This window comes from Schistocerca piceifrons, chromosome 1, assembly GCF_021461385.2.
Source record: "Schistocerca piceifrons isolate TAMUIC-IGC-003096 chromosome 1, iqSchPice1.1, whole genome shotgun sequence".
Taxonomy (NCBI): Eukaryota; Metazoa; Arthropoda; class Insecta; order Orthoptera; family Acrididae; genus Schistocerca; species Schistocerca piceifrons.
Window position 1 is genome coordinate 743,399,353 of NC_060138.1, and position 21,469 is coordinate 743,420,821.

A 21,469-nucleotide genomic window follows, 5' to 3' on the forward strand; every position below is an offset into this window, starting at 1 on the left:
GTTGCGTTTTCTTTATTTTACTATTACTGTGATTCTGAAGTTCTTAACGATTTTCCCCACGCAGAACCCCATTTTCCCGCGGTTGTCCCATTAGTTTCTATATTTATTATTAAGACCTACCGCAGTTCTATAGTTCAAGATTACATTTCGCACCATGGAATCATTTACGAGTATTGGTCCCCCTCTTGAAATGTGTGTGTTGCATCGTTGGATCCGATATTACATCACTGGTCGAAGATGACGGGTGGAACCATAGGCTATAATTTGCCCCTTTCAATCTGATTCTAATATCCTCCACTACCTTGGCATTCCCGACAATGTCAATGATTCCCCTAGTATGAGATTAAATTGTTGTTGCTTGTAGTTTCATGCCTTTTGCCTATTATAATCATACTGACAGGAATATGATGGAAAAAAATACTATCTACAAGTGAGCGACTTAGGCTTGACTGAGAATAATATGGCTCTAAGCCACCAAAAATCATTGAGAAGTTCGGAACCTGCTTATCTAAAGAGGATAGAGGATTGCTTATCTGATATGGAACTATTATGACTTTGGCATGGCCGACACATTTTCCTTTCCTAGTGTGTTAGCAAAATTTCTGATACGAAGGAAGTTATTGTACTGTACGGATATTATTATTATTATTATTATTATGAAAGTTATTTTCTTTATAGTGTTTCATAGTTTCATGTTTCCTTGTTCTGTATTGTTTCCATTCAGTAGTTCTGCGCCGCTATGAAGTATTCTCTGACATTATGTCATTAGTGCAAATGTCCAACACAATAAAGAATTATGAAAGTAAATAAAAATTTGATTTCAGTAGCTTAGTGTTAACAAAAGGTCTTCTGTGTATTTCACGAGTGCAGGAGCAAGAGCAAGGCGACATGGAGCATTTGTTAAGTCACTGTGCTCGCATTTAGAAGAAGCAAGATTCGAATAACCGTCTGATCAGCCAGACTGAGGGTTCCCTTGTAAGGAATAATATCCTACGATGGTTCTTTTGAATACGATACAGCAAATTTCGTTCACCGTTCTTACCCAACCTCAATCTTTCTTCAGTTGTATTTTCCTCTTTAAATAACAAACGGCCTAGTTCATTATCAGAAACTCATTTTTCGGTTAGGCGCACAATATTATATTTCCTGCTCTTGTGTACCACATTCAGTCACTAAAGTGTCTGAAATATGCCCAATGACACGAATCATTGCATATTTCATCACAGGACAGTTCCACACAGTTTACAACCAAAAGAAAAATATAGGTTACTATAAATTATTTAATCCTCTACCAGTTTCCGATGTATAGTTTAAAATGTTTACTGCGCACTCGGACATACTGAAGTACCAGGATCTCTCATTTTATCGTAGCAAATGTCTTGGCCTGGACAGGTTTTCAATTTCGCCTTTCGCTTGCGTAGGGAAGAGAGCTGAGGTGTTTTTGTTCCATGTTCCTAACGATCTTGAGAAAACCAAGCACTCCTGCACCACTGGTATCCGTCCACTACAGGCCACTTGCCTTTCACGACACTACAGGGTGTACACATTCAATCACCATCGGGTCCGGCATTTTTCTCGCAACTCTAAATCCGAACGCGTATTTACTCTCTGGAACTACTTTCGGTCTCCGTGCCCGTCGTAGGCGCCAGATGTAACCTCTCATAATCCATCAACTCACATAAGTTTTCGTTGGACCTATTTGTCTTGTTATAGTTGTCTCTTTTTATAGTTGGTTCCTGCACTTGTTATAACGGCTGCAGTCATATACGTTGTGTGAAAGTACCAGTTTAGTTGATCTCCTTTTTTTAGCCCTTCGGTATTTCGAAATCGGAACTGAAACTGTCGTGCACTACCACATACTATTAATGAGAGGAACTATTAACGAGAGGAAATATTCTCCGCCACGAACTGTAAGAATACAAAGGCTTTCTAGTACATATACTGATTTCACTTTGCTGACTAACTACTGTGTTACACCGATGGCTTCTTCCGCTTCAGCAATTTTAACACAGGCAGTTATGTGTGAAACATGTACGATATTAGGTACTTTAATGGTATGCAAGATTGTGTGTATATCTGGCGTGATGCCTTAACAGACGACAGGTGACACAAATCGTACCCTTTCAGATATTTAATTACGTATTATGTAATGTTATGACTAGTGAAGTGTATATGTAAATATAGACACAGAAATTTCCAGGTGTTAAACAATGATTAAAAGGAAAACTTTTAACAACGATCACTCATTCACAGCTAATAAATTTGCTGCTGGAAGGCCACCCACCAGTTTTTGACTTCTGGCGGAATCTCGCAGCTGGCAGTATGGTCTCTGACATCGGTGCACCAGTGACCGCGCCAGTACTGATGGTACGTAATTCTACTGTTCGGTTCCAGGGAATGCTGTGGCACCACCGGTCGTCTAAAAATCAGTGATGGCCTACTTTGATTTCCATGGTTACTGAAATGTAATTAATGAAACCAGTTCGCCAGTTAGATACGTTCGCATCTTCGGAAATTGGTCTAAACAGGCGCAGTTTCCACTGCTTGTAAACGACGGAGCGATCATTATATTAGATCACAAAGACCTCTGTTCCTAGAGGACATCTTCTTTTTGCCGCTTTAGACTACCAGGACAATCTCTGAGTTAAGATCATGGCGTTGTTTACGTCAGTGCTGTCGAAGCATCTCTTGACGCCCTCATCCTTATTTTTCGCGGTAAGAAATGAAATGAGATGCTCTACAAGAGATCTCTCAACTCACTAACTAAAGTAAGTAAGTTGTTCGTGATTTTTGATTCTCGGTGCTAATAAACTATTAGTAAACTCATTTTACTGTAAACGTAACTACCCAGTATTTATTGCGAAATACGTTGGTTTCACAGGTATGCACAGTAGTTGTTCAGCCGTAAATATACAATTTCTTAAATTGTGAATGAGAAGTTGTTTCCGTGTGAGAAAAGCATCCGATAACCTACTGTCACCTAACTGAGAAGTATACAGCAGCTGTGTTACACACTATGCATTTATTTTCTTCAGTTCGTTCTCTAATTGAAAATCTATTATAACAAAACAAATTAAGACAGCTCAGTTGCTGAATGAAAAAACGCCTCTTGATTTCCATAAACTATACGAACTTTGTGTCAAAACAGGAAACTACGTCCCTCGAGCACCATGGACAAAGGGAAAAAATAAATGAATTGTATTTTTTATAAAGAAAAGGGTAAAACAGGCAGATTATATACGTTTTCTGTTCCGGTTCACCTAGGCCTATGCAGATCACCGCTTTTGTACTCACCAGCTTCTGTTCTGTTCTGTCATTTAGTCAACGGAAGAAAGTAATTCTGATGCAATGAGTCATGTTTCTTTAATTCTGAGGCAATGAATCATGTTTCTTCACTTTCTGAGAGGAAAATACCACCGAATTTTCGTTACAAGAGAAAAAATTTTAAAAGAATATAAATTGGAAACAAGAAGAATCTTCGTCGAATACACGCAATATCCACAAAAATAATGTACCGCTATGTGTGCTTAAAAAAAGAAAATGGGTCTCGTGTCAAAATAACTGCTTCTGTTTCAAATTTCACGCAGCAAATTATCTGTGTTAAGTACGCAAATTCTGTTCGTATTTCAAATCCTTCACAGTATTTTCGCTGCACAGTAGGTGTCAAATTCTAACACTACAGCGCATGTAGCATTCAAAATAAGACTGAGGCGCTATAATTACTCTTCAACGGCAGAAAGCACAACATGTAAATAACGCCCTTTATATCAAGATGTATGACACGTGATAAGAAGTTGAAACTGTATAGATCATAAATTGTAAAGTTTACGTCGGTCTTTCCGCTACATTACCCGTCATTATGTGACAGTTAGATATGACCTACACAAGTTGTAGCTTGAAGTGAGTAATGGTTGATAAGGAGTAGGTAATGGAGTTCTTTCAGTGTTACTGGCAGTGATTACACGTAAATGCAGCATGTCATATGTCTTGTATCCACAAAGTAGACGATCTCAAACCTTCAGTCGGGGAGAGTTTTGATGGCAACCGAATAGCTGGGAACCTCTCCGTCTGCCGTTCGATTACGCAGAAAGCCTCTACCGTTTTATCGTTTGGGCTGAGCAATCGTCCAATTGTGACTAATCATATTTGGAAAGGCACTCTTGTTATGAAATGTAGCAATATTGGAAATTTTCAGTTCGACAACTGCGTAAAGTGTTTCTGTGTGCCCTTGACAGCAGTTATAAGCTGTGAATCAGGCGGTGTCCGACCCCTGGACGCAGAAGTAAACGTGAGCGCACTTACCGTAGGCCTTCGGCTGCGAACCCGCGACCCGCACGCAGCGACTTGCCGGAGGAGGGCAGCGGCGCCGGCCAGACCGCGGCGGGCCGCTTTCGCGCGCCGCCCACAGGTGGCAGCACGCCTCGCGGCTTCAGGGTCACTCCGCGCCGGCACGCTGCACAAAACCACGCACGTCCATCCTGCTGCAGTCCTCGTCTGGGAGCCATACAAGCCTATCGCCGCTGCTATCACTGTCCGCGTGTAATACTCCGGAAGCAATGTGTCGGAAGTCAGCGGCACACAAGCTTTTGTCTCTACTGAAATAAACGCGTTCTCCGAAACTAATCTGCCGAAAGTCACTAGCACACATCTGCCAAGTCTATAAATATTTGTCGCTTCTACAAGTCGAGATATGCTGAAATAAACTGTTTTAGCACAAAAATTGTAGCGTGTCTTTTCTAAGCTCATTGGAATGGATAGTCGATTAGGTAATTACTCGATCCTAATTTCTAAGCAGACAGCCATCTTAAGCGCTTTAATTCCGATAAGCAGATTGCTGCATTTGTTGTTGTAACGGCATGAGACTACGCACATTTTTGTAGGGCTTTTAGAACTGAACGGAAACGAGGAAATCATCCTTATTGAGAGTCGTAGGTATCAGAGCGTAGCCGGCCATTTGGAAACGTTTTCACTGAACACAGTATTCAGAAGGTTTCCTGGGAGGTCACGGGAACTTTGCTGGTCGTTAATTTACCAACAGACTTGTGTCAAGACGTTAAAGAATAACTTTCATGATAATTGAAGAAGCTCAAGACGGAAAAATGGTTTGGGGGGAGGGGGGGGGGGTTTCAGCGATTAGGATAGGTAATACCAATAATCGAGGAGACAAAGAGATTGGCGAAGGAGACCAAAACGTGGCGGTCCACGTCAAACCTGTCAGAACACTAACGATACAAAAATAACTTAATACATAAAATAAAAGAAATTGCCTGCGGACGTTGTTCTGCTGAGTGATAGCAAATGGTTCAAATGGCTCTGAGCACTATGGGACTCAACTGCTGAGGTCATTAGTCCGCTAGAACTTAGATCTAGTTAAACCTAACTAACCTAAGGACATCACAGACATCAATGCCCGAGGCAGGATTCGAACCTGCGACCGTAGCGGTCTTGCGGTTCCAGACTGCAGCGCCTTTAACCGGACGGCCATTTCGGCCGGCTGAGTGACAGCAGCGAGTAGCGAGAAATGAACCTAGCAGTCTGGCGAAGGTGCCCAAATGAACAAAATTCGGTAACTGTCGGATCTCTCGAAACCGAGGATTGGCACTGGAGACTTGGACGCCGAGTGTTACTGGCAGTATCGTTTCGTAGAGGGACTAGGTCGGATAAATGTCGAAGTTTGAAAAAGTGGGAATAGCCGAGCAGTTTTCAGATAATCTGGACTGTCTGACATTTTTATGACTTCATATCTTTCACATCTTTCAACTGTTACCCCGACATTTGCTGAAATTACGAAGGGCCAGTTGAAGTAAAATGGAGATTGTTAGCATCTCATGTTTTCAGTCTAAGGTTCAAATGGCTCTGAGCACTATGGGACTTAACAGCTGAGGTCATTAGTCCGCTAGAACTTAGAACTAGTTAAACCTAACTTACCTAAAGACATCACACACATCCATGCCCGAGGCAGGATTCGAACCTGCGACCGTAGTGGTCGCGCGGTTCCAGACGGAAGCGCCTAGAACCGCTCGGCCACTCCGGCTTTTCAGTCTACTTTGCGAATCTTGGTATTTATCTGAGTGCACTTGTATAGGGCAGTAGTCAGTTGCGTCACAGTTCTGACCTAGTCTCGTTAGTTGAAACTAGACTGGGGGAACTTCCCAAAAGCTATTTCACTGATGTAGCAGGGCAGAGAGTCGATTCAGGTTCTTCGATTAACAGTTCTTTCGTGAACAGCGTAGCAATTACGTAGCGTAGCGGGGTCAAGGATATTGGAAGAAGTGTTTCATGGAATTGATATACGATAACAGTGCCTCAGAATTATTCGTGTATTCCCCCGTACACACCTGTCCGCAATACCTTTGCCTTCAGCTTATCCATGATAACTAAAGTCCTATTTTAAAAAGAGAAAAAAATAAGTATTTTGCTACGCAATCATTCAGCAAGATCAATTCGTTCTTTCTTTTTTTTCAAATGTTTTTAAGTTTTTCGACAACTGTTGACCACATATATACAGGAACGGCATACTTGAGAGCCACACCTATGAGATGTGAATCGAATCCATATCCTCCAGCTAATGGTGTATCGACGCTACAATGTATTGTGTACTTCAGCTTCAACTTCTGTTCTTGTCTCCAGCACTCAAACCACTGTTTACCAAGTTGCCTCGAGATGCAGGTGACAAGAAGATTTCTTCTACTGATGTTAGGAATTTTTTCTTCCAACGTCTGTTTTGCGGCAGTTTACCTGATAGATGCTTCCAACCACTTCTTGTTTGGCTGTCCAAGATCAAGTCCAAAGTTGAAGACCGAACACGAGCTCAGTTACTCGAATGTTGGGGCAAGATTCGTTCGTGGTCTTGTTCAGACATTAGACATTAACCTACTTAGACATTCACCTGAAGTAGTACAGAGCATCAGCGGAAGAATTGCTTGAGGATGGTTAAGAGGGATGTGGAGTCGACTTCTCTCTACTAAATAGTCAATGTTAACTGCACTGCCTTAACTGAAAATGTAGTTTGCTCAATTTGCTTGTTCTAAGTGGTCTATAGATGAAGGTTGCCGACAGCAACCGATAATTTCTGTCGAAATTTTGTATATGAATACGTCAGTGAGAAACGTAGGAAAATAATTTTTTCAGTCATAGGCTGATCTGCATTGCGACAGACGTGTTGCTTTCTCCACAGCAGCTTTTTCCTTAGTCCATACTCTTCGACCTTGCAGTGTTATTTCAGTAGCTGAGTTGATAATCCCTTACGCATGTTTTAGCACGACATATTTTGCTGAAGAGGCTCTCCGTCTTAAACTGCATGTAGTTTCTTCGGCGTTCCGACCAACGTGTGTTTTACAAATTCCTAAAACAAAATTTCTTTTCCTTTCAGCGTATTTTTTAGAACCTTCATACTTAGTATGTCACTATTCTTGTATAACTTGCTTCTTATTGACTTCTTGAGCGCTCAAATTTTCATTACACACTAATTTCTCGATGACACCCATTATCTGAGGGCAACACCCGTATCGTCTCTAAATTTGATGCTATCCCTCTTATTCTCGAACTGAATATTTAACTCAATTGTTCCACTATTTCTTTTCAAATTGACACTAACAACGGCGAAGTGATTCGACTTTCTTCCCTTTCACCGCTACACAGTTTGCTTACTTAAATTTCAGTTTCGTTGCTAACACGCTATAGCTTATATTTTTTCCCTATTTCCGTTTGTTCCTGTTTGAGTTTCGCTTTATAGTATGAGAGACGAAACTTAACTGTCAGTAACAATTAAGTTAGAAATTCTAATCAAACTAATTTACAAGGCAGTATTTGAGTAATATTTTCAGCACCTTTTTTATTCAGAATTATTTGGTACAGCTGAGTGTTGCTGCTGAATTTGGGCAAGTACTGTCATCCCCGCTCCCACAAAAGCCATTATTTTCTATCTCTTAAATATGATCTATAAAGTGATAACAAACGCCCATTCAAACATGTCAAATCAAATTCGTAGCATGTGATTACGAGTTATTAGCTTTCTTTACTTAGACATGCAACATTTCATGTGTAATCCCTTCGTAATGTTCAAGTAACGTACAAATATTTTCTTTAATTTAGGTCAACAACTCAAAGATCATAGTGGGTTACCAAACAACTGTTCCGTTATGACAACTACTCTTTCTTTGTCCTCTTAGAGCAGCGTAGTATCAGAGTGGAGTTATGTTAAGAAATTTGCATCCAATATCCATGAATCATCCATATATTAAAATCAAGCATTTTATTCAATCTATTAACTTAATTATCTAATTATTAGCAGCACTAAAATCTATGTGAGAACCTACTTTTGGGACATTAAACAGGCTTTTATGCTACTCTTTCTAAGAAGGTAAATATAAAATATACTATTTTGTGCATGCACCCCATAAGCAATTTTAATTAATATTTCAGTTTATTTTATTTTAATAAATTTACAACTTTTATAAAAAGGCATGTCAACATATCTATCCTAATTCTCAATGGAATAAGCATACTTGATATTCATTTACCTTAAAACAAATTTTAATCGGGCAATATACATGTATATAAACGGTCGACAGTGTAAATATAAACGATAATAAGCGTTGAACCATTATGGCTGGATATACCTTTACGATAAAAAATGGTGCAGGATATTTACTTTAGAGAAGGAACACTGCTTATTCTAGGACATTATTTTCCAACTCTAAATAGTTCTATAAGCTTAACTTTTTAGTGGTATTTGAGATTAACCATACATATAATAAGGTTAGGTTCACCAATTCTTCTGGAACAATTTATCTTGACTGACTACTGGTTCTTTAAAGGCTTTCTGTGTTACCCTAACTCAGTCTGTTACGACTTTAGTCCTAATATAGCAGAAAATTTGCTTGAAGGTGTCACTGTGTTTTGGTTACGATTATACTGCAGTAGCTTTTCTTAATTAATACAATTTAAACGTGACTGAATTTAATATTACAATTTGTTCATGTTCTCAGAAAAATATCTCAAGTAATTACGATTATACTACTGTATGTATTGCTTTGTTTGGCACAGTGAAGAACTAGTATGATTTCACAAATTTTCGTGTTTCTTGACTTCAGCTCTCGAGAAAATTTTTTCCCTCTAAAGATGCCTGTAAGACAGTTGAATTCCGATATATCAGTAGTATAAAGAAATAGCATCTGCTCTCGATTAACAACCAAATATTATGAATCTATGCTTTCTATCGCGTCTAATAGTTTTCTAATACTGAGTATGTTGGATATGCTTACAGATCAAAAGTAACCGGACACTTACTAGTAAACATTAATATGGTGTGTGTGTGCCCCCTCCGCCTAAATGACAGATTAAACTCTGCTGGAAAGGCTTTCAGTGAGATGTCTGAATGCCTGTGAGGGAGTGGCAGTCCATTATTCATCAGGATCCGACACCACAGGAGATAGTGGTGTTGGACGCTGAGGCCTAGACGCTGGGTTCAGTTCGGTACTCTGGGCGGGCTTTTACAGGAATGTTATTGTTTACAAATCACCGTCTCACAGATGCTGCTGTATGACAGGGTGCATTTTCATGCCGTTACAAACAATCACCGTCTCCGAACTGCTACTCTGCTGTAAGCTATATAGAGTGCTATGAAATGTATTCATATCCTTCTTCATTTAGCTTTTTGTTAAGCGCAGTAATGGAACACACCCAACAACGCAAAACACTACCGTACCGTAACACTATCTCCTCCGTACTTCACTGTTTGGCACCACATATGATGGCAGAGAACATTCTCGCCGCATGCGCTAAATCCAGGTCCCTGCATCGCAACAGGCTACAGCGTGATTCATCATTCCAAATCACTCTTCTCCAGTCATCCACTTTGCAGTGGCGCCCTTTTTTTTACACTAATTCGAGTGTCGCTTATCATCGTCCACAGAAATGTGTGGCTTATGAAGAGCTGCTCGGCTATGCATCGCCATTCTCTTTAACTCTATGCCCACTCACTGTGTTAGCTTGGATGTCGCGAGTGGTTCCTTCCATTGACTTCATGCGATTGTTTACAGCCATCCTCAGCAATGCTCAGCTGTGTCCGTCGGTCAGCACAGGAAGTCTGCCTGGTCTTGGTTTAGCTGTGGCTGTTACTTCGCATTTCTGCTTCACAATCGTATCACCAACAGTCGATTAGGAAAGCTACAAAAGAAATGTGTGGATTATGAAGAGCTGATCGGCCATGCATCGCCATTCTCTTTAACTCTATGCCCACTCACTGTGTTAGCTTGGATGTCGCGAGTGATTCCTTCCATTGACTTCATGCGATTGTTTACAGCCATCCTCAGCAATGCTCAGCTGTGTCCGTCGGTCAGCACAGGAAGTCTGCCTGGTCTTGGTTTAGCTGTGGCTGTTACTTCGCATTTCTGCTTCACAATCGTATCACCAACAGTCGATTAGGAAAGCTACAAAAGGTTCGAAATGCACCCGATGGACTTGTTACTCAGGAGACATCCCATGACTACAATATCTTCGAAGTCACTGAGCTCTGCTGGCCGGCCATTTCTGCTGTTATTGTTACTCTACTGTCAGCACAACAATCTCCGCCTCGTCTTAAACTTGTGGATGCGTCTTTCGTGGTATTTAGTGCTCAATTTCGTAGGAGTATAGGGACACTTTTAATCAAACAGCATACCTAGAAAGGTAGTAAACAGATAACAACAGAAAAAGAAGAACACAAATGAGCACAAACCACTCTCATACCACAGACAAAAGAGAAAGTCTTAAGAGACAATCGAAGTCTCATGTAGATGGATATTCAGTTGTAAAGAGCAATGGGAAAGCACACAGTTCGTGCAAGTGATTGAAAAAGGAAGTCACAGGAAAGACTGAAGTAAAAAAAAAAAGGTCACTGCAAATACCTCTCGTAAAAATTATGACATCCAGCAATGAAAATCAGATCTCCACACTGCACACACTTAATCTGTGACAAAAGAACTTTAGAACAAACAAATACTCTTATCAGCAGGAAAATGTGACTAGTTCAAAAATGGCCAAGATCAAATGGGAACTATCAGGTGTTTTCTCGCAATATGCCGATGGTTCAAATGGCTCTGAGCACTATGCGACTTAACTTCTGAGGTCATCAGTCGCCTAGAATTTAGAACTAATCAAACCTAACTATCCTAAGGACATCACACACATCCATCCCCGAGGCAGGATTCGAACCTGCTACCGTAGCGGTGGCTCGGTTCCAGACTGTAGCGCCTAGAACCGCACGGCCACTCCAGCCGGCAATGCGACTAGTACATCGACAGGTTAACAAAGTGGGATCGCATCAAAATTGTCTGAAGAACAATTACAGGCATTTGTTTATGAGACAAATGTCTTCATATCAGTGGAGAATTTTCTATATATGTAAATAAACAGGCATCATTGTATTCAGCATAACGTTCATTGTGACTACTGGAATCGCTCCTTCAGCGTGTATCCACAATCATTTTATAAATAACGAGACAAACACCACAAATACCCGCTTACTACAGGTGGAAATTCATAGCACATAATGTGGCTCCTGTCATAACAGATACTGTAGCATGTACCTCTCGGTTATTACGTAGGAACCGAATATTACTATGATGAAATGCAATTCTCACTTTTCTGTAGCAGCACATCGTAAGTTAATCACAAGGAAAACACACATACGCAAGCGCGCACTCACAAAAAAAAAAGAAAAAAAAAACACACACACACACACACACACACACACACACACACACACTTACACACGCACACACACACTAATGAAGAAATAAGCAGCCGAATGCAAAAGAGGAACCAAAAATATAGCAACCAGAAACACTTTAGAAGCTTGATGTAGCACCATCGACTGACATGTGAACTCTGGGCCACATTACGACTAGAACGACATCAAACGGTCGGTGTGAAACTGGAGGATAATAGTGAGAGTTATGTCTATGAGAAAAGACATGAAATGTTGTTTTTGTGTGTTTAATATAAATGTCATTCTAAAAGTCACTTATGCAACGATGTCGCACAGAGTTTAAACTTAAAATATCACAATGACATTCCTCATCAGAAACAAAAATGTCAATAATTGTTGCTAGACATGGGATTCAGTATCATCGTAAAGGGCTACCACTTTATAGAAACATCAGAAAAAAATTGACAAATGAAAGTTGAAGTAAAGCTGCAGAAATTCTCTGCAGTGCGTCACATCTGGGTCATTAGTTACGGGCGCTTGAAGGAGGGTTTGTATCAGAAGGATTTTATTTTTAGTTCTCGCAGTAGCCCATTAGTCATTCAAAGCACCATATAATTTCAATTACCCAGAAAGCAATAGCACTTTTCTTGTTGTTGTTGTTTGATGCAGCTCTCCATGCTACTCTATCCTGTGCAAGCTTCTTCATTTCCCAGTACCTACTGCAGCCTACATCCTTCTGAATCTGCTTAGTGTATTCATCTCTTGGTCTCCCTCTACGATTTTTACCCTCCATGCTGCCCTCCAGTACTAAATTGGTGATCCCTTGATGCCTCAGAACACGTCCTACCAACCGATCCCTTCTTCTGGTCAAGTTGTGCCACAAACTCCTCTTCTCCCCAATTCTATTCAGTACCTCCTCATTAGTTATGTGATCTACCCATCTAATCTTCAGCATTCTTCTGTAGCACCACATTTCGAAAGATTCTATTCTATTCTTGTCTAAACTATTTATCGTCCACGTTTCACTTCCATACATGGCTACACTCCATACAAATACTTTCAGAAACGACTCCCTGACATTTAAACTATACTCGATGTTAACAAATTTTTCTTCTTCAGAATCGCTTTCCTTGCCATTGCCAGTCTACATTTTATATCCTCTCTACTTCGACCATCATCAGTTATTTTGCTCCCCAAATAAGCAAAACTCTTTTACTCCTTTAAGTGTCTCATTTCCTAATCTAATTCCCTCAGCATCACCCGACTTAATTGGACTACATTCCATCATCCTTGTTTTGCTTTTGTTGATGTTCATCTCATAACCTCCTTTCAAGACACTGTCCATTCCGTTCAACTGCTCTTCCAAGTCCTTTGCTGTCTCTGACAGAATTACAACACTTTTCTTATCCAGTAATAACTGTGAAATTAATTCGAGACATTAACACATCTGTAAATTAATTTGATGTTTGAAGCTGTTTTGCACGTGGAAGTTCGGTTCTTTAAAGAATCTAAGGTTTTCTGGTACTCACAATGATTTCACAGTTAACACATTTCTTATCCAGTAATAACTGTGAAATCATTGTGAGTACCAGCAAACCTCCTATTCTTTAAAGAATCGAACTTCCACGTGTAAAACAGCTTCAAACATCAGATTAATTTACAGATGCGTTAATGTGTCGAATTAACAACGTTAAGCTTGTGAGCCAGGAAAAGGCTGGAGAATATTTGAAATTATGTAGGCTATAACGTTTGTTAGAAGTCGCCAAGTGATCTCATTATCAAACACCAGATGTGCTTAGCGTGAGTAATTTGTGCCCCCTTTAAAACAAAAGCAGGTTTTTCACGCATCTCAGCACCTGATGTGTGGTTCTATTTTCTAATGCGTCGTAGAGTTATATAATTTTGCAAAAACATTTTGTGGTGTATGTGGATACTGTGTGCAAAATATACTGTGAATAGAGTTATTAGTAAAGAAGTAATCAATTAAAACGTCGTACCGATGCTCAAATTTTGCTGCAGGAAGAGCGAAAACGTAGTACGGGATAAGCTTTTTCCGTTTCACAAGTTTGTGTGACATTGTCAGCGAGGAAAAGTCTTGTTAAGGTTTAAAATCCACGCATATTATAAAAATTGATGTGTGTGCGCAGGCGCGCGCCCTCGTGTGCCTGTGTGTGTGTTCCACGTCTCCTCCTAAACCAGTGGACGGATTTCAGCCAAACGTGGAACACACATCCTTTACTCCAGTCGGTGTCTGCGTAAGAACCACCTGTATATCAAAGTTCAGGAGATATTACGCCATGAAAAACTGTCGCATCTTGCATTAAGTTTAAATCTGTTACTTTTGTGCTACCTCTATTCGCAATAAATTTCGCAGATGGCACCCACAGACGCCGCTATATGCACCTGCAAGATTATTTCACTGTACCACTCATAGTTCAGAGGATATGATGTCATATGTCATATGCACTGAGATGAGGAAAAAATGCTGCATCACATACACTAATGTTCAGAAAATCAGGAGACCTTGAACGACTAGCTATAGGACGTACATATTCACAGGACATGTATTTTAGTATGTCCTGGAGAAATAATTAGCATTTTAGTCACCTCGTTTCCGCATGTGTCCTGTTGCCTAGTAGGCACAGGGTTCGGGACGGGCTCTGATAATTTGTTCTATAAGTGATGGCATCGACGAGTATAAGGGACGGATGGTCTCCTGTAGTATAGCCATCCATGCTGCACTCATCAGGTTCAGAAGCTCATCTGTGGTGGTTAGTGCTGTGTCACATCACTATATCCGTTTTTTACAATATCCCACACGTTATCCATTGGCGACAAATCTGGTGATCTGGCGGGCCAGGGCAAAAGACTGACATCCTGTGATACCAAGAAGGCACGTGTTCGTCCAGCAACATGTGGTCGTGCCTTATATTGTTGAAGAATTGCGTCTGGATTGCCGCGCAGAAAGGGTATGGCTACGGGTCGCAGGATCTCATTCACGTAGGGAGCACTGGTCACTGTGCCCTGGACACGCTGTGATTTGTGGTTGTACCCAATAGCATCCCACATCATAGGTCCTCAATTTGGCGCTGTACGTCCTGTGCGAATGCAGTCACTGTGATGCCGCTCCTCCTGTCTGCGGCGATCCAAAATGCGGCAATAATTTCCAAACAAACCGAACCTGGATTCGTCCGAAAACACTATCTGATGCCATTCATGTCTTCACTGATGTTGTTTCATATACCATTGCCGCCCAGCCTATTTCTGCATATTCATCAAAGGTAGGCGGAGAAATGGACCACTCGCGCGGAACCCATGCCGTAATAAACGGCGACGGAATGTCACACCTAATAGTGTACGATGTGATCCACTGTTCCACTCTTCGGCCAGCGACGACAAAGTCACCTCTGACACTTTTAATTCTTGCCACTGGAGATAATTACACAGTATGAAGTTCCAGTTCAATGGATCCACTGCATTGCAACATAATATCATCTCAGAAGATTTCCAGGGTGTGATAAAATCACTGTATAACTACATTAAGGTAAGTTGATGACGTTTCTTTCTCTAGAAACTTAAACAATTATTATATGCTTTATGTTAACAGTCATTACTCTATCAGTAAGAGCGAATATTTGTTTATTTTTGAACATGTAACACTGTCGAGTTATATGAAAAGGGTTGCTATACATTTCCATGTATGGATACATCAGTCAAATACCATGAGCTATAATTTGTGTGTGTGTGTGTGTGTGTGTGTGTGTGTGTGTGTGTGGGTGTGTGTGTGTTATGTGTTTGCTTCGTCCACCTTTTCCTCAACACGTGTTCATCGAAAGTACCAATGTAGCAATGCAGGCTTCCTTATTTTATTCCGGTTTACCTCTATTGTTTTCAGATTGTACTTACAGCGAGTGGACAAAATATGGAAAAATAAAAAACAGAACACATTAATATTCATAATACGGTGTAGGGAAAACGGTGGCATTCAAAACAGCTTCCAGTCGTCTCCGCATGGGTAAACACGGGTCCCATTTGGTTTTCAAGTCCTGGAAGATGCGAGCTGCGTGAACACAAGCCGTGTTGTCTTGGAACACAGTGTCATCATTGGCACACAAATACTGTATCATGGGATTGATCTCATCAGACAATGGTCACATAATACCAGGCAGTAATGAGATCTTGCTGAGTAACAATGGGGCCCATGGAATACCACGATACGGCTATCCAAATCTTCATCTAACAGCCGCCATGTTTCACTCTTGGCACCAAGCAGTCTGCATTGTAGGCTTAGAACGGTGTATGGCAGATGTGAACTCGACCAGAAGTTGGAAACGATGTGAAACAAGATTCATGACTTTGCGCCAGCTCCTGCTGACTGTGACCCGTGTACAGAAATCAGACAAATGCGTCACTCCCTACCCTTGCATACGCCTCCTTGTCTCCTCGGGCAACGGCTGCACACACGTCGTCCGAGCGGAAAGTTGCATAAGTGTACTTCACAGAAGTGAAGTTACGGGCACCATCTGTCTTTGTTCTGGGCGTTATCGCATTTTAATAGCGTATGTATCTTATCTCCTGAATCAGAGACTGGAACGTTACCCAGGATATTCGTAGCTGATCTGTTTCATTACATAGGTAAAACAATTTTAAACATACTCTACAGAAATACATCCCACTGTAACAGCACTGTTCCTAATCACTAAGTCATTTGATTATTCTTGTTGTCCAGGGCGATCAAGCGAGGTGTGTTGAAATTCAGCACTAGCTACGCGTTCATAGGAATCAGAATGTATATCTGAGTATCCAAAGCTACGTATCCTGTAGCTTCCTTAACTCAGTCATGCTGAATGATTCCTTTGATAAGCGCACGGCCGGTTTCGTTCCCTAATCACGTCCTATACCAGTGATGACCTTGTCATCGATGTTGTATTCAACCCTAATCTTCTTTCCACCTCCTTTTTATCCTAAATGAATAAAAAATAATTCAACAGTGAACGATAACACAAGTAGGTCTCACATAGATTATGAGCGCACACGATTTCTTCTGCCACACATGAACATCTATATCTACTCGTACATAATATGCGAGTTCGTGTTTAAAAGTAACCACTCCGAATTTTTATATGAAAGCTCTTAAAGATTTTTAAATGAAACAAACATTATTAACATACTACAATTTTATTCTTCAAGTGTACATCTATATTAACTTATTTATTATTTATTTTAGAGACTGAAAACCCATGCAGTCCATCGCTTTCATGTGCGATCTGGACTTCATGAGTTTTCAGTTCATAACATAAATGAAAACAATTGTAACAGATCGCGTCTGTCCCGATTGACAACGTCAACAAACTTGATAAACGCTGTAAACCAGGTGGCAGGAGAATTCACGTATTTCATGTTGGATCTTGACTTCATAGGTTTTCAATCCCTAACTTAAATAAAAAAAGGTACAACACATCTAATATCTCCTTGTTGACATTGTCCACAATCTTGACATGTTTATTTCTCACATAGTCACACAGGTGGCGAACATATTTCTCCCAACCAGTTCGTTGATACTGTCACTGTAAAATGTTTGACTTCCTTGATGGAGCCACAACCTAACCTCTGCTTGCATCGCTTCATCACTACCAAAGTGACGTTCTCAAAGGCGTTCTTCAAGTTTTAGAAACAGATGATAATCGGACTGGGACTGTATGGAGGATGATCGATGACAGTGATGCCAGGGCGTCGGATTGTTGCAGACGCCGCAGCGCTCGTGTGTGATCTGGTATTATGCTGTTGGACGCGGTGCTCCATATGTGGACGAACTCTTCGAATTAGAAACTCGTCTACAGCAAACTGTTTGTCACGTACCGACCTAGTTATGTTACACCATGTTACACGCTACAGTCCGGAGCCCTCTAGCGGCAGAGGGCTGCAAATACACTCCTGGAAATTGAAATAAGAACACCGTGAATTCATTGTCCCAGGAAGGGGAAACTTTATTGACACATTCCTGGGGTCAGATACATCACATGATCACACTGACAGAACCACAGGCACATAGACACAGGCAACAGAGCATGCACAATGTCGGCACTAGTACAGTGTATATCCACATTTCGCAGCAATGCAGGCTGCTATTCTCCCTTGGAGACGATCGTAGAGATGCTGGATGTAGTCCTGTGGAACGGCTTGCCATGCTATTTCCACCTGGCGCCTCAATTGGACCAGCGTTCGTGCTGGACGTGCAGACCGCGTGAGACGACGCTTCATCCATTCCCAAACATGCTCAATGGGGGACAGATCCGGAGATCTTGCTGGCCAGGGTAGTTGACTTACACCTTCTAGAGCACGTTGGGTGGCACGGGACGTGCATTGTCCTGTTGGAACAGCAAGTTCCCTTGCCGGTCTAGGAATGGTAGAACGATGGGTTCGATGACGGTTTGGATGTACCGTGCACTATTCAGTGTCCCCTCGACGATCACCAGTGGTGTACGGCCAGTGTAGGAGTTCGCTCCCCACACCATGATGCCGGGTGTTGGCCCTGTGTGCCTCGGTCGTATGCAGTCCTGATTGTGGCGCTCACCTGCACGGCGCCAAACACGCATACGACCATCATTGGCACCAAGGCAGAAGCGACTCTCATCGCTGAAGACGACACGTCTCCATTCGTCCCTCCATTCACGCCTGTCGCGACACCACTGGAGGCGGGCTGCACGATGTTGGGGCGTGAGCGGAAGACGGCCTAACGGTGTGCGGGACCGTAGCCCAGCTTCATGGAGACGGTTGCGAATGGTCCTCGCCGATACCCCAGGAGCAACAGTGTCCCTAATTTGCTGGGAAGTGGCGGTGCGGTCCCCTACGGCACTGCGTAGGATCCTACGGTCTTGGCGTGCATCCGTGCGTCGCTGCGGTCCGGTCCCAGGTCGACGGGCACGTGCACCTTCCGCCGACCACTGGCGACAACATCGATGTACTGTGGAGACCTCACGCCCCACGTGTTGAGCAATTCGGCGGTACGTCCACCCGGCCTCCCGCATGCCCACTATACGCCCTCGCTCAAAGTCCGTCAACTGCACATACGGTTCACGTCCACGCTGTCGCGGCATGCTACCAGTGTTAAAGACTGCGATGGAGCTCCGTATGCCACGGCAAACTGGCTGACACTGACGGCAGCGGTGCACAAATGCTGCGCAGCTAGCGCCATTCGACGGCCAACACCGCGGTTCCTGGTGTGTCCGATGTGCCGTGCGTGTGATCATTGCTTGTACAGCCCTCTCGCAGTGTCCGGAGCAAGTATGGTGGGTCTGACACACCGGTGTCAATGTGTTCTTTTTTCCATTTCCAGGAGTGTATGTAGACACAAAGAATAAATATGTGGAGTGTTAATAACGTTTGTTTTATTTCAAAACCTTAAAGAGTTTTCCCACCAAGAATTAGTAGGCATTACTTTGCAGCACACCCTCGTATTTTCAGTGACCACGTTTCAGTAGGTTTCGATGTTATGATTTGATTATTTTACAAGAAAATAATCATTCTTGCTTTACTGCAGTGAGTAATCACATCCGAATATTAGAACGAAGCTTCGAAACTAGTCCCTAGGTGCATTGCACTCCTCACGTCGTTTCGCCTTTGCATCGGATATAAATCTCCTCCTGGCCAAAGAGTGACGAATGATAAGATATCCTACATGGCTTTTCTAATTAACAGTAACCAATTTGTCAATAAACTTCCGTAAATCTCTCTTACTTATCTTTGCTACGTAAGAATTAATATCATCTCGATAGAAAGATTAATTGGGAATGAGACGTAGCTTAGTTCAACAAGGGCACTCCTGCTGTTCTTTGCTAGGAAATGATTAATATCGTCTGGAGACGGAGATTAATGGAGACTGATAAGTAGGCTAGTTCAACAATGGGGAACAAATGTGCGTGACTATAGTGGAGTAGCATGGCAGCTTGATAAGTGACGGAATAATATGGGGTTTCAACTCAACTGCATGTGACTAAGAGTGACGTTACTATGATATATCACTGAGTAGCAGTTCGGAAACAAAATAGAGACTGAACCTGAGTGGCGCTGACAATATTTCAGAGGTGATTCAGGGATATTTTGCGAGTATTTCGGTAAAATGACAATGGTCTCCTGTGGATCGTCAAACAATAATAAAGTAGCCAAGATTTATTCGGTTTGCTGAAGCTTGCACAGGATAGAGTAGCATGGAGAGCTGCATCATAGACGACAACAATAACAACAACAACAACCCCACCTAAGCTGATTTCTCCGAGAATACCTACACAACAGTGAAAAACTAGTAATATGCAGTCACACAGTTGCTGCGAGAACATCCCAACATAGCGTGACGAGGAGCATTTCGACACACTTTTCGTCTGTAAACCTATTCACAGTACACAGAACTGAGTATTACTGAATGCAATCTAATGGATAAGAGTAAAGTGGGCACTGCGGTTGTCAACAGCAAATACCGAGAGTGAATGGTGCAAATTTGATTCTGAACAAGACACACAGCACATTCCATCTACATCTACATCTACATGGCTACTCTGCAAATCACATTTAAGTGCCTGGCAGAGGGTTCATCGAACCACTTTCACAATTCTCTATTATTCCAATCTGTATAGCGCGCGGAAGGAATGAACATCTATATCTTTCCGTACTCTGATTTCCCTTATTTTATCGTGGTGATGTTTCTCCCTATGTAGGTCGGTGTCAAAATATTTTCGCATTCGGAGGAGAAAGTTGGTGATTGGAGTTTCGTGAGAATATTCCGTCACAACGAAAAATGCTTTTGTTTTAATTATGTCCAGCCCATATACCGTATCATTTCAGTGACACTCTCTCCGACACTTCGCGATAATATAAAACGTGCTGCCCTTCTTTGAACTTTTTCGATGTACTCTGTCAATCCTATCCGGTAAGGATCCCACACAGCGCAGCAATATTCTAAAAATGGTTCAAATGGCTCTAAGCACTGTGGGATTTAACATCTGAGGTCATCAATCCCCTAGACTTAGAACTACTCAAGCCTAACTAACCTAAGGACATCACACACATCCATGCCCGCGGCAGGATTCGAACCTGCGACGACCGTAGCATCAGCGCGGTTCCGGACTGAAGCGCCGAGAACCGCTCGTCCACAGCGGCCGGCAATATTCTAAAAGAGGACGGATGGACGGATATATATATATATATATATATATATATATATTTGAATCGGCCTCTACGTTTAGGATACGTGGAACATTACCACTTCACTAGCACTGTTTTGATCTCTGGTGGCGAAGAAATGCTATACTGTGAAATGGATTTCGCTTAAAATATGATGTAGATGTACAACAAAGGGTCGTCAATAAGAACACTAGGTGAGAAGAATGTGTGAATAATTATTTTCTGTAGAAATATCAACATCTTATATCATTATTGCTTCAGTGCGGGACACGTATTCATAGTATTTGCAGCGATACTGATGATAAAGTCTTTGTTTACACAGTAGTGATAACTATAACACTGATTACAACAAACGCGGAAGAGATAATAATATTAGGCTGTGTGGTTGCAAGTTCTGTCCTCATTCAGTGTTACTAAGTCAGTTCCCTAATCTGTCTGCACTGTCTAGGTGCACTCAGAACAGACAATCAATCCTCGAAAAAGGTTGCAGCAAAAGATACGTCTCCCCAGTTCAGTAATTCGCCAAGATCACTATTCAACATACGATAGAAATCGCTCTACGACGCTCACTTTTAACACCATTTTCTTATGTTTAGATCA